Genomic DNA, 14,466 nt, shown 5'->3' on the forward strand with positions numbered 1-14,466 from the left:
GGAGGGGTAGAACTGGGACCATCATTGCAATCCCCTGCAAACGTGTTCTAACTTCATATTCAGAAAAGCGGTAGAGCTGGTGCAGTGCAAGATGGCTGCCAGGGCTCCAGCCCCAATCCTCCGGCTGGTACAGGTGAGAGACGCCCGTGCAAAGGGGAGGCGGCTATTAGGTCCCAGAAAAACCTCAAAGCATCTTATTGGCTCTGATGGGTCACATGCCCACCTCTGACCAAATCACTACGGCTGAGGGACCACAGTGTTCTGATGGGCCACTCCTGAGTCACCGCCCACTTTGGGGGTTGGGGTAGACTTGTCTGGACTGAGAGCTGGAGAGGGTGGCTCTTCAGAGGAATATCAAGGATGCTGCCGGAGGGGCCCACTTAGATAAGATGGCCCAGGGGCTCCTGAGATGAGGGCTGGAGTGTGCTTCATCGGCACGGGGACGGTCCCAGAAGACACTGAGGGAGTGGGGAAGTGAAGGAGGAGGGAAAGAAGCCAGTGAGGTGTGTCCATGAGCGGGGGACCGGGACTCCGTCTCTCTGGGACCTCTGGGAGGCTGCTGACGGTGTCTCAGAGCTGCCCCCACATTCCCTGAGAAGTGAGGACCCGGGTGTTCATCCCCCGATTCCAATCATCGCTGCTGAGGCCTGCCCTTGTGGGCATCAACTCTCATACACCCTCTGCTCGGGTGAAGCTGGCCCTGTGGCCAGAGAACGCCTCGGGCAGAGTCTCTGGTGCCGGTGCCGGCAGCGAGCGGCTGGGACTGGTAAGTGGGAGAGGATCTGGGCGGGGCATCGACAGTGTCTGCTGCAGAGGGAAAAACAGGCCATGGTGCCAACCAGCTGTTAGGACAGGGGCTCATTTTGGTCTGGGTCCTTCTCTCAAGGAAAGGAGGCCATCGGTGCCGCCTCTGGGTAGAGTCCCAGAGAAGAAGAAAGCAGAGGGGGGAAGGGACAGGCTGTGGAGTAGGGCAGATATGCGGGGTCGGCCAGTGTCCTCACGTGCTGGCTGTGAGACCCTGGGCAAGTTACGTCACCTCCCAGAGCCTCACCTTACTCATCTATACAATGGGAATGCATATGTTGTGTGAAGATTAAATGAGACAGTTGATTATGTCGCTCTAGGCACAGGGTAAGTGTCTAAAGAGCGAGAGCTACAGGGCTGCGTGCAGTCTGGAGGAATGACGATTCCCCAAGAGCTGTGTCCGAGTGTCCTGGGACAAGGCGAAGGGAGGGGACCCAGCCAGGGGTAAGCTGAGTTAAACACTGAAGACGAGGCTGGCACTAATGGCCAGCAAAGGACGTCAGCGAGGACAAGCACCGAGTGTGGCCAGAGCCCCAGAAGACCCAAGAGTGAACTGTGGAACTGGGAAGCCACTCCATCCAGGGCTCGATCCCCAGTGTGGGGTGTGCAGGAGGCAGCCAGTCAATGATTCTCTCATCATTGATGTTTCTATCTCTCACTCCCTCTCATTTCCTCTCTGAAATCAATAAAAATATATTACTAGTAAAAAAAAAAAAAGAATTCTCTCTGGGCCCCCAGCACTGCCGGGCCTGAGTCTGCACATCTCCTACCTCCCCTCCTTCTGCGCTCCCTCCTCAAGGCTCTCCAGCCAACCTGGCCTTCAGTCATCCCTGTAACATGCTAAGCTAGTTCCCACCCCAGGGCCTTTGCACTTGCTGCTCTCTCTCCCTAAACTGGTCTTGCCCCCTGTCCTCTTTAGGGTCTCAGCTCCAACACCTCCTCTTAAGGATACGTGCAAGTCGCCAGCCCCACTGGCCTAATAGGTCCCTCTTTTTGCTTTCTTCTTGGGGCCTCTTGTTCCCTGAAATCCTTTATCCATTTAGTGGTTTTCCCACCTTCTGGCTGCATCAGGGCTCTTATGTGCCCAGTGGTTAGTGGTCTATGGAGGCTGGGTTCGAATGCCACACCCGCTGCGACTCTGAGCCAGCTTCCCTCAGGGTTCTTCTGTGCCTCCGTTTGCCCGTCTCTGAAATGGGTGGGAGTAACCGAGTTCCTCACTGGGCAGTTGCAAGCATTAACTAAGTTGATGCGGGCCCTGAGCACAGGGTGTCGGGGTACCAGCTGTTGAGAAGGGTGTTTTACCGTCTAAATCTGCCTGGAGCCCGACATACAGCAGGCGCTCAGGCAACATGTGGGAGGGATGAGCACCCACTGGCACTTAGCAGTCCTTGGGCTGCTGGGGAGGCGAGAAGTAAAGGCGCCCAACCCTCAGCCCCAAACGCACTGCCCCCGCGGGGAGGGGTGGGAGAGGGGGTAGGAGGGGGGGAGGCGGGCAGGGCAGGAAGGACAGCGGGAGGGGCGCAGGGACCGGCCGCAGCGAATGGCCTGGTCGGGACGGGCTTTCATTCTGAGAGACCGGGAACTACTGCGGGCTCCCCGAGGGCGCGACCTCGAGGCTGCGGGGGAGACCGGGAGCGGGGGGGGGCGCGCCCCCAGGAAAGGTCAGCGGCCCGGCTCAGGCTCGCGGGGGCGGAGGGACAGCGGCTGGGACGCGGACTCTGCGCCGTCGGCGGGCGGGGAGGTGCATGCAAATCTGGGGGCGGGCGGGGCGGGCGCGGGGAGGCGGGGCGGGCGGTCCCGGCCCAGGAAAGCCCCGCTCAGGGCCATCGGCCGGACCACCCCGGGGTCCCCACTTCCCGCTCGGGCGCCGGCTGGGGAATGGACCGGAGCGCGCAGGTAGGACGCGGGGCCCGTGCGGGGCGGAGGCCGGGGTTCGCCGGGGCGCGTAGCCGGCGTCCGGGAAGTGCGAGGCCGCCGCGGGTGGGGCCAGGCGCGGGGACCCTGGGCCGCCCCGACCTGCACCCGGGCCGCCCTCGGGCTCCTCGCGGTTCGGAGAGCGGACGGCTCCGTCCGTGTCGCCCAAGGGCAGCCGAGGCGGGGAGCTGGGCGGGCAGGCTGACCCCGGATGCGCGGACACCCGGCGCGCCCCCCAAACTCCTGCATCCGAGCCGGTCTCTCGGGGCTTAGGAGCGTCGGGGTCGCGGGGTAAGGCAGGTGCTGGGCCACGCAGGCCCGGTCTCTGCGCCGCCACCGCGGCCGGGACACGCGCGGCTGGTGCGGACTGAGGGAGAGGGTTGGGAGAGCCCTGGAAACTGAAACATGGATCGCCAGGCCCAAGAATCTGGGGCCGCGGCCTGCCTTCCCCCTGTGGCCTCCTTATTTGAATGTCGTTGGGTGGACCCAGCACTGGGTGCCTCTGCGCAGGCTGTTCTGAAGCTGCAAGTCTCCGGAGTTAAGTCAGAAAGCCTCTCTCCTCGTGCTGTGCACCACGGCCATTCCCCAGGTCAGGGCGCGCGGGCACAGGCAGCTTAAATGCCCCCTGGAAGGCGTGGATGAGGATGGGGACCTGGGCATCTGACAACTATTTGTCAAACTGCCGAATAAAGGAATTCTCCGGGGATCCGATCAACTGCAGGTTCCCAGGCCCCCTTCTGTGAGATTCAGATGCAGTAAACTCAGGAATCTGGATTTAAAAACAAAACCCCAAATCTATATTTTCTATAATCAGGAGAGACCGGGACCAGGGACCGGTGGCCGATGCTGGGGTTCACAGCTCGCCCCCAGACCAGCTCTAACCTGCCTGAGCCCCAGTCCTCTGCGAGCTGTGACCCTGCAGCTCCTTCCCTAGGGGTGGCCTCTTTGGAGCTGGAGCATTTGCTGGGACTTCAGCGCCTTTATTAAAACCCTAAAGTCTGTTGGGGAAACTGAGGCTCGGGTGTCCATATGGCCAGGGGGGTTCCAGAGTCCTGCAGAGGCCCCGAACTGATTAGAGGAGGATGCTGAGGCTGGGCTGGGAGGGGCCAACCCAGCCAGCCCCTCACTCACCAGCACTCACAGGGCTCCTCCTGGCACCGCTCCAGGCTGCTCTGGGCTCTGGTGTTTGCCCTGAGGAGGCCTCCCTCTGGGGAGGGGGGAGCTCAGTGGGGGTGATCAGCTCTTTTTTTTTTTTTAATCCTCATCCGAGGATATATTTTCATTGATTTTAGAGAGGAAGGGAGAGAAAGAGAGAGAGAAAGGGAGAGAGAGAAACATCGATGTGAGAGAGAAACATGGATGGGTTGTCTCCCGTACACACCCTGACCGGGATGGGACCCATAACCTAGGTATGTGCCCTGACCAGGAATCGAACCTGCAACCATTTGGTGTACAGGACGATGAGCCACCCACCTGAGCCACCCGGGAGGGGCGATCAGCTCTTCAAGGGCATGAGACGGGCCTCACGGAGCAGGGCGCTGAGCCAGCCGTGGAGGAGGAGCAGAGGAGAATGGGAGGGAGGGTATGCTGAGCAGTGGGAACAGCGTGGACAAAGGCTGGGAGTGTGAAAGGCCGGTGTGGGGTGCTAGGGAGCAGGGAGAAGCTGGGGGGGCGGGGAAGGTGGGCTTGTCCACGTTGCAGAAGGTCTTGAGGGCCATGCCGAGGCGTAGGCCAGTGTGTCCTGCCTTTGCCTGAGCCCTAAGCGCCGCCATGCAGATTCCTGAGCCCCACTCCGGCCTTTGGAGTCGAATCTGGAAGGAGGCCCAGGGAAGGCGGGGGGCGGGGAAACCACGAGCGAGTCACCCTGGTTACAACACACCCGTTTCCCAGCAGGTGTGGGGTGACCGCAGGATTTCCACATTCAGAGCAGTGACTCAGTGCTGGTGTTTGCACCGAGGATCCCGGGCTGCAGAAAGCCCAGCAGGCAGGGAGGTTGTCCCCCAAGCCTTTTGTTTCCTGATGCTCAGGTTCAGAAAGGAGCTGAAGTGAGGTGTCAAAGAGGTGGGAAGAAGACCTTTCCTGGACCCTCCTTTCCTACCCCTACCCCCTGTCCCCTGTCCCCTGTCCCGCCCCAGGATGGAGGAGTTTGGGACCAAACAGCTCACTGCCTGCAGCTGCTTCCCGTGCACCTGGGAGGAGGCAGGGACCGAAGGCTCCTTGGTGCTTCATTTCCTCACATTTGGGAAATCGGGCATCTTATGAAACACAGTTTCCAACACATAGTCCATTCACCGTAAACACTCATGTCTATTGTCACTGTCAAGAAGTATAGCCTGGCCCTGACCAGTTTCACTCCGTGATGAGAGCGGCCGCACACGGAAGGGTCATAGGTTCGATTCCTGGTCAAGGGCTCGTACCTGGGTTGCAGGTTCAATCCCCAGGTCCCGGTTAGGACTCGTGCATGAGGCAACCAATCCATGTGTGTCTCTCATATCAATGTTTCTCTCTCTCTTCCCCCCAACCCACACACACACTCCCTCTAAAAATCAATGGAAAATATATCCTTGGGTGAGCATAGCCCAGGGGTTCAGAGCATGGTCTCTGGCTCCCCATTGCCTGGGGCCGAGAGTGGCTTTGCTACTTACTAAGTAGCTGACTTCTCAGTTTCCCCATTTGTGAAAATACAGTGACTACTTTATATGGTGGTAGTGACGTTGAAAATAAGTGTCAAGCACACAGAACAGTGCCCGGTACAGAGCAAACACTATGTATTTGTTAAATAAAAATAATGCGCCCCATTGGATGGGGGTTAGTCTGCCCGTTTTGCAGGCGAGGAAACAGAATCAGCGATGTGTGTGGTGGCCTTGCCTGCGGTCCCATGTGTAGGACTGACAGAGGGAGGGATTCGAACCCACCTCCCTCCCCAGCCTGTGTTCTTCACTGTCCCAGTTTGCTGGGGTGACCGAGAGGGACATCTTTCCCAGCATTCCTCATGCCCGCACTGTGGAGCCGTACCTGGCCATGTCAGACCAGACTCCCCTTGGCTAGTCTGGGAGACAGGCCGATGGCTTGCGAGGAGGTTGTATGAACTTGCCCTTGCCAGAGTGGCTGGGAGAACCCAGCGGTGGCTGCGGGTCCTGCCGGAGCCAGCGTCAGGTGGGCCGTGTTCCCGTTGCTTGTGGTGTAACTTCCAGCAAGCCATTCTGCTCCTCTGAGCTGGAGGCGCAGAGAAGGGCTTGAAGGCAGGGGCCCAGGTACAGATGTGAGCTTGCTGCTTCCTCTCTGTGATCTGGAGGCCGCTGCCTAACCTCTCTGAGCCTCGGTTTACTTGTCAGTGAAATGGGTATATGGGGGGGGGGTGTCCACAAGATAATTTTTATAGGCACCTTGCCCGTGGCTCAGGGATTGCAGTTCTGTCCCATTTAGGACAGTCACCTCTCCATATCCAACGCCTGGCTTCCCCATTCATTTCTTCTTCGAAGGTGTATTGAGCACATACCTGTGCGGGCAGGTGCCAGGTGCTGCGGACAGAGCACTGGACCGTCCCTCCCTCCTGGGATTCAATTCCACTTGAGAAGACAGGCCATACCTACACACATGCTCACAGACCCCACCCTTATGTATATTCCTAAAGCCACGGGCTCGGAAAACCGCAAGTTTTTTCACAAAACTTCAGTCGGGTGCACGACCTGCCCTGAGCTCAGCTTGGGGCCACTGGGCCTTTTTTTCTCCTCCTCGCTGAGCGCGTCCGTCCTGCAGGGATGTCCCTGGGATGGGTCCCGGGTGCTGCTCTGGACACATGGTGGGGGGGGTGCTTCCGTCGGCTGGCATTTTGTTCACGGCGACCTTTGTATAATCGGGGGGATTCTGGCCCCAGGATTTTGCTGAGAGAACGTGGACCTGCGATGTCCTGTTGGTAGTGACAGCACCCGAAGGAGAGGGGAGCAGGTGACGCGGGCCATGGCCTCCCTGGGGAGGGACAGTAAAGACAAGGGCAGAGGCTGGGAGTAGAGAAGGTCTCGTCCATTGCTCACCTGCTTCCGCCGCTGCTCGCCCTGCGTGGGCCGCTTGTCTCCGTGTCTGTGCCTTTCCAAGAAGCGCTGATGCCTCGGGTTCAGCTTTGGCTCCGCCGACTCATTCTCACCCTGGGCCCCCAGGGGCCTCTTCGCCTCCAGGTGGCTTAAGAAGTCTAGGGTCTTGGCTGAAGCTGGCCTGGGTGCTGGGACCTACTGGGCCGGTCACCAGCCGGGTTTGTGGAGCAGGTTCCTGAGGGGAGGCTGTGTCGTTCTGAGCAGAGGACTGTCGGGGGACCAGCAGCCTCCAGCCCGCAGAGCCGCTCACAAGCTGAAAGTGACGTGTCCCGAGTGCCAGCACCGGGCTCACGGCTCGCATTCACTCAGCGAACATGCCAGGCGCTGGGGACACGGCAGCCAAGCGAGGGCCCTTGTGGAGCTGAGTCTAGTGGGGGAGGTGACTGGGGGGGGGGTGTGACTTTTGGGCTAAGACCTGAAGTAAAAGACACGTGCTACCCTCCGGAAAAGAGTGTTCTGGAGGAGAACAGCAAGTGCAGAGGCCCTGGGGTGGGGACAGGCTCGGTGTGTGGGACCGGCCACAAGGAGGCCGATGTGGTTGGATGGGACTGAGCCAGGCGGAGCGGGCGGGGCCATGGGGAGTCAACAGGGCGGGTGCCTGCGTGGTCTCACTCACCGTGTAGAAGAGCCTTCAGAGCAGGGCCTGCTCTTCTCCAGACGTCGCAGACGGAGAAACAGCACAGAATGGTCTAGTCCTCGCTCAGGGTGACAGCTGCACACACAGTGGCAAGCAGGGCTGAGACCTGCCGCTCCAGGGTCCTCAGTCTGCACCACTGGGTTTAGACACATCGTGGAAACGGGCTCAATGCGGAGGCCCACCTGCTGCTGCGACCACTGCTGGTGTGCCCCCTCTGCGGTCAGCCCAGCAGCCCTGTGGGCGTGGCCAGGCCGGGCGTGGCGTTACAGACGACCATGTACCAGTGAGCCCCTTCCCCCGGCCAGACAGTGAGGACGCACCCAAGCAGAGGGGGCGGGGGAGGTGGGACCGGACCATGGAGGCCCCACTCCATAGCAGGCACTGTGCTGGGGCGAGGCGGGTAGATGTCTGGGTGCTCCCCCCCCCCCCATTTCTCTGAGGAGGAAGCTGAGCTCAGGGTAGAGCCTTACCTGGTGACACAACTCAGCAGGGACAGCGTCTGGATTCAAGCCCAGGGCCGCTGACCAGGAAGTCGTCCCTTGCACGTAGCCGCTGTGCCGAGCCGTCCCCACGAGGAGCAGAGGCAGGGATGGGTTTCTTGGTGGGAGATAAGGAGCGCAGGCGCTGAGAGCGTGGGGGAGTGGAGGAGGCCCGCGGCTCCCGGAGCAGCAGGAGGCGAGGTGCCCTTTCAGAGGAGGACAGGCACTGTCGGGAGGAGAGACCAGGTCTCCGGCCGCAGCCCTCTGAGCCCACGGAGCCGCAGCCCCTGCCAGGCTGCCTGCCGCGAGGGACCAGCGGCCTCCGCAGGAGATCTGTCCTGAGATGGAGCCAGGTGAGCTTTCCCGGAGCGTTCACCTGGCTCCGGTCCTGCCGTTGGAGGCGTGACCATCGCCCTCCAGCCCCTACCCAGCACTTCTCTTTTTCAGGCTGCACAGCCAGAGTTCTCTAACCAGTCTTCCTGACGCAGGGAAGGGTGAAGAGCTCAGTCTGGCCTTGGACATGATCCAGTGGTCAGAGTCCCCTCTAAAACCCATTACTTTCCGCAGAGCCTGCCCAGTCAGAGGGGAGGGGAGAGACTCTCACCTCCTTGGATCTGGAGCTCATGCCCCTGGCCCCCCCTGCCCCGTTCCCCCCCCTCCGCCCTTCCTCCGCCCCCAACGGGATGAGAATAACAGCCAGCACCTGCCCTGTTCCTTGATTGGGAAGGTGGAGCCAGCCTGTCCCCAGATGGCGCCTCCTCCAGGGGTCCATGAAGGAGGCCCAGCACCCAGCCTCTCCTGTCCCTCTAATGGCTGGAGGGACTGGGGACAGGCTGGGCAATTGTGGTGCCGTCTGTGGACCTCAGGAAAGAGGCCCCCTGAGAGCCGGCACTGTCGTGAGTGACTGTCGTGACTGTCGCTAACACAGCCAAAATCTAATCAGTGCCCCGCGGCCTGACGTGGTGCGTCTTATCTCCCAGGAAATGAGTAATAACTGTGGTAATGCCCCAATTACCGGCTCCCGGAGGTCAGCTCTCCGGGTGGCCCATCGTGCCTGCATTGGGGTGTTAAGGGGACTCCAGGCCAGGAGTGGTCAGTGTTTGTCCAGCAGTGAGAGGTGGAAATGCCAGCTGACCAGGCACCCTGCGCACAGCGGGGGGGAGTTTGTTCAGTTCCCCTTCCATTCACAAGGATCTGTGGGCCCTGCTCTGTGTGGGCACTGGCCTGGGCTCTGGGGCCACAGCAGGAAGGTGGCGGACACAGGCTCGGGCCCTGTGGGAGCTGGCGTCTGGCGGGCATCCGGACAGTGACTGGGAAGGGTGCGTGTGTGATGTGCTGAAGAGGAAGTGCTGTGCAGAGAATAAAGCAGCAGGAGGGCTTGTAGGGCTGCCGGCTCAGCCTCCTCCCCGGGCCTCCTCCGGGGCCTCCTGCCGAAGGCGTGGCTTCCAGAATCCTAGATGGAGTCGCCTGTGTCTCCCCAGGGGCCCCACTGAATGCTTGGACTCGGTGTGTCCACAGCCGGCACAGGTGTACACACTGCCATAAAGTGGCGGTTGGCACAAGATGCCAGCCTGTCCCTGAAACGGAGCCTCCCTCCAGGGGTCCGGCCCACCCATCCATGGAGGAGGCCCCGCTCCAGCCTCTCCTGCTCCTCTCAGAGTCGTGGCTCACTGCACAGCCGCCGGCCTTCAGCCACCAGGACATGTGGCCTCCCGGATGGCTCCAGGGCCACCCCCCGAGTGAAGTCACATGTCTGCAGTGTGGCGGAGTGTGTGGTCTCCCCCAGCAAGCCGGCTCCCTTCCTAGCGCCACTGCCTGCCAAGGCCACCTCCACCCCAGCTGCCACCAGCAGCCACTGCCTCTGCCATGCCCATCCCAGACAGGGCGGAGCCCGCCCCTCCCCCAGCGCCAGCACGTCCTCCTGCCCCGTGGGTGGTCCGCACACACAGGTGGATGGGGTTTCTGGAAACAGCCTCTCCTGTGGAACCTCCCTCAGGGCCCTGCTGCCTGGGGCGTCAGGACTGCTCGCCAGGCCTGCAGACAGGCTGTCTCTGGCCCTGCTGCCCCCTGCTCCATCCCGACCTCTCTTACCCATCGCCGCAGCCAAGGGCCTGGCTTGTGTGGCAGGAACTGGCCGTGCCTCCTCCTGGCCCTTCGCTCCATCTTCACTTGTCCCTCCCCTCCTTCTTCGCTCCCAGGAGCCTTCAGAATCTGTGCAATCTCTCTATATAAAAGGCTAATATGCAAAGTGTCCCCTTGGGAGTTTGACCAGGAGAACGGGAGTTCGATCGCTTGCTATGATGTGCGCTGACCACCAGGGGAGGCGCAGAACATGGTGGGTGACCAGCAGCTGCGGCGGCGGGGCGCTGAGGGAGTGAGGGAAGGAGGAGGCAGGGAGATGGGGAGGCGGGGAACCCATGCACGATTTTGTGCACCACACCTCTAGTGGGTTTAATAAGCGTACTCACCTCAGGGGGGCCTTAGAGCATCTGAACAGCGGGAGGCACGGAGGGAGGCTGTGCACGGCCTCAGCGAGGACACAGCGATGTGCACGTGGCCGAGTACTGAGTGCCCGCTGTGTGCCAGCCCCGGGCTCGGGGCTCAGGTTCTGTGGATGAGGCACGTCCCCTGCCCTCAGGGAGCCGCGGTGCCCTCTGGGACTTTCTCCTCCCTCTCCACACTCCCCGCCTCCCCTGGAGAATTCTGTTCGTCCTCCCGGGGTCACCCGCTGGAGGAGCAGCGTGGCCCTCACCCACGGCGCCTCCTGCTGCCTCTTACACTTTCCAAGGGGGCTGCCCCCTGCTCTCTGCGGCCTGCTTCTCATGCAGTTCCTCCAGGATCCATGCCACCGGGTAAATGGCCACTCCACCTGCTCAGGGCTCCGGCCTCGTTCACCCCCTTTTCCTCTCACCCACCCCCAAGTTCCACTCTGTCAGCAAACCCTGTGGGCTCCACCTTCAGCCAGACGTAGGCCGCAGCCCCTGTCCCCAGTCCTTCCCCACAGCCCTGTGCGAGCCCCGCACCTGCTGCCCGGACCAGTCTGGCGGCCTCCTCACTGGGCCCTGCTTCTGCCCTGGGCCACACAGCCAGAGGGATGGTTTGAAAAGTCTTACGGTGTCACATCTCTGCTCAGACCTTCCAGTAACTTCTCTTCTCACTCAAATATTTGTCAAAGGGAAGAAGGAAGAAAGGAATGAGTGAGTGAATGGCCTTGTTCGCATCTATGGTACCTGGCACATAGTAGGTGCTCAGAAAACACCTGCAATAAGGACACACAGGGCATGGGTGAATGGGTGAGGACCTGGAGCACATAGTAGGTACGCAGGAGCCTGGTGGGCTCCGTTGGCTGAGTTCCTGATTCTCGCTCCTGGTTCTTGCTCCAGCAGAGCCCGCATGCCGCCAGCCCTCCCGTCACTGGCTGGGCAGGAGGAGGGGCAGGCAGAGCCCACGCCATCTGGGGCCCTGGCCTGGCCTGTCTCGCTGTCGTGGGCGGGGCTGTTGACGCGGCTGCGGGTTCTGGGAACCCCGGCCAGTCAGCAGCTCCAGGAAGGCGGCTGTCTCAGGGAGAAGTGTGTCCCTGGCCCCCTGCCATACCGCCCGCTGTCCCCAAGGCCGGAGGAAGCTCCGGGCTGGCCTAAGACTGTGGAGTTTTCGGGACCAGTGGCTCCCCAGGGAGGCCCCCGCAGCCCGAGTGTCGCTGGCTTCCTCCACAGGCCTCTTGTCATGGGACTGGCTGCATCCTGTCTGCCGATCCAGCCCCTTCGCGCTGGTTTGTGGTCAGGAGTGAGGAGAGGGGCAAGAGGCCCGCACACCCTCTGGGCTCAGGAAGAGCCTCCTCGGTCACTTCCGGACGGTGCTGGCCGCTGACATTTCAGGACTCGCCGCTCACCTGCCCCAGATAAAGGGTGAGTTAGATGGGCCTCTCCGCCAGGGGCACTTCCCTCTGAGCCGCTGTCTTCCCGGCTCAGGCCGTCACCCACTCTGCTGCTTCCCAACTCCGTGGCCTTGCCTTGTCACCTGCCCTCTCTGGGCCTCAGTTTTTCTCTTCGGACAATGACACCACATCCCAGGGTTGCAGGGGCTGCATTTCAGAGGCAGCAGGACACAGTGATGAGGCACTGGATTCTGTACTGAGACTGACCAGGGTCACTGTGACCACAAGCAAGTGCTCTCACCTTCCTGTGCCTCAGTCTCCGCATCTGGAAAATGGGGATTTTCATGGCACCTACTTCTCAGAGTTGTTGTGAGAACCAAGTTGGTTAATACATTGTAAGCCCTGAGAACGTTGCCAGGCACATGATAAGCATTACGAATGCGTAGCAATTATTATGGGCAAAAGCTTGGTACATACCCATGTTTGAAAATAGATGACTGGATATCTGACCTGGAGCCTGGTTGACTGAGGCATGGAGTCATTTCCTCGTGTCCAAGGCTAGAAAGTGGAGACTCTGTAATGGACAGGGAGGCCCTTACCCAGTGAAGGAGAGAGTGTGATGGAGGGGAGCTGGCCTTGGGTCAGGAGGCCTCAGTTCCACCAGCCAGATGTGTGACTCTGAGAAGGTCTTCTGGACAAAATGAGGCTAATAATACCTGCCTGCCTGGAAGGCTGAGAGCCTCCAATGAGAAGATGGATGTGAGAGTCCTTTGTGAACTCTACAGTGCTGTGTCCCAGGGAGGGATTAAGACCTCCCATGCTTGCTAAGGGAGGACACCAACAGGATGCTTGCTCATTCTGCTTAGTGCCTGCCAGGAAAGGGGGTTGTTTTTCCATTTATTCCACATTGATTCAGTGCCTACTATGTGCCAGGTCCTATTTTAGTACTTGGGATACAACAGTGAATAAGACCGAGTAGGTTTTTCAGGGAACTTCACATCCCAGTGGGTGGAGACAGACAGCATAGTCACCAAATGAGCAAACAAAAGAACTTCAGAATGTGGTGTCAAGAAAAAAACAAAGGGGCGATATGACAGAGAGTGCAGGGTATAATCTCTCCCTGGAGTGTGAAAAGGGACCTCCAGAAGGTGACAGGTGTATTGAGGCCTGAAAAGTGAACAGGGCCAAGCTACCAAGCCACCCGAAGATGGAGGAGAAGATGTTCCAGGCAGAAGGAACAGGAGGGCAGGAGGTGGGAACAGACTTGGAAAGTGCTGTAGACTGCATTTGTGCTCTCAAATTCATATGCAGAAACCTAATCCCCAGTGACGGTAGGTGGGGGTGGGGCCTTTAGGAGGTGATTAGGTCACGAGGACAGAGCCTTCATAAATGAGATTAGTGGCCTTATAATAAAGAAGAGACCATTAACTAGAAAAAAAAAAAAAAAGATGACTGAACTTGCTATTGTTGAATTTTAGCCAACCACTCATTTCATAGCTGTTTATTGAGCACATACTGGGCACAAGGCAATGCCCACGGCAGACCACAGCTCGGCCGCATGGGCTTGCATTATCCTCTACGTGTGAAGACAAAGAAATCATTTAAGCGTCACAGGCCATCTTCTACACTCCCCACTTCAGGACCCAGCAGCAGCATGAGAGGGGCTATTTCTCCTTTGCCTGTTTTTCTTATAGGGATGTTTGTCTTATTGCTTTGTAAGACCTCTTTATGAAGGCTGTCCCAAAATTCACGCAAGAAATAATTTGATAGAAAACACAGGTTTATAATTAAAAATTGTAAGTTTTGTATTGATTCATAAAGTATACAGTATAGGGTTATGTATGGAATAGCATATCGGGTAAATGGCCTCCACGGCTTTGCTGGCACATATGCACTCTTTTGTTGAAATTTTCCATGACCCTTTTGCATAAATGTGGCTGAATTTCGATGAGGCTCATTTTCATCCTGATGGCTTGGTGAATCGACAAAATTGTGGCATTTGGGGTTCAGAAAATCCACGAGTGATTGTTGAGAAACAAATGCATCCACAACGTGTCACTGTTGGGTGCGGATTTTGGGCTGGAGGCATCATCGGATCATTCTTCTTGGAAAATGCGGCTACTCAGGCAATAACAAAATAGTGTGTATGTGCCAGCAAAGCCATGGAGGCCATTTACCCGAAGTGCTATTCCATACATAACCCTATACTGTATACTTTATGAATCAATAAAAAATTTACAATTTTTAATTATAAACCTGTGTTTTCTATCAAAATTACTTCTTGCGTGAATTCTGGGACACCCTTTATATTAAGGCCATTAACCCTCCATCATGTATATTGCTGTCTCTTTTGCTTGCTTGCTTCTTTTTTTATGGCGTGTTTTGACCTGGGGAAGTTGAAAATTGTTTGCAGTCAGATCTTTCTATCTTTGCCATCTACCTCCTGAAATAAAACCAGCATTTACACATGTAACCTCAGTGATATGATTACAGACGGTGATAAGTACACGGCAGATAGAAGCAGGTGCTGTGGTAAGTACCAGGGGCAGCCCTGGTTAGGTGATGGGCTTCTGGGCGCAAAGGCTGCACCGCACAGAAGGGCTGGGAGTGTCAGAGGCCAGTGGACGCTAGACTTGTGGGGGACGGAGAGGGGACAGTAGATGAGTG

General features: G+C 58.6%; 1 protein-coding gene across 4 annotated transcripts in view; it reads left to right on the top strand.

Annotated features, from left to right (window-relative positions):
- The first annotated feature begins 698 nt into the window (after window positions 1–698).
- LOC139009252 (interleukin-4 receptor subunit alpha-like) overlaps window positions 699–14,466 on the top strand; it is a 42,620-nt gene continuing 28,852 nt past the window's right edge. For 2 of the 4 annotated variants that reach the window (XM_070413414.1, XM_070413415.1), the window contains exon 1: window positions 2,604–2,700. The gene's annotated coding sequence lies outside the window, so the exon portion shown is untranslated. Of the gene's footprint in view, window positions 767–2,603; window positions 2,701–10,222; window positions 10,261–11,638; window positions 11,831–14,466 lie in introns of those variants that run through there. The other 2 variants (XM_070413416.1, XM_070413417.1) reach the window with 2 other exon arrangements.

The sequence above is a fragment of the Myotis yumanensis genome, unplaced genomic scaffold (genome assembly GCF_028538775.1).
Source record: "Myotis yumanensis isolate MYYU_CA2020_CCGP unplaced genomic scaffold, mMyoYum1.0.hap1 SCAF_4, whole genome shotgun sequence".
Classification (NCBI taxonomy): Eukaryota; Metazoa; Chordata; class Mammalia; order Chiroptera; family Vespertilionidae; genus Myotis; species Myotis yumanensis.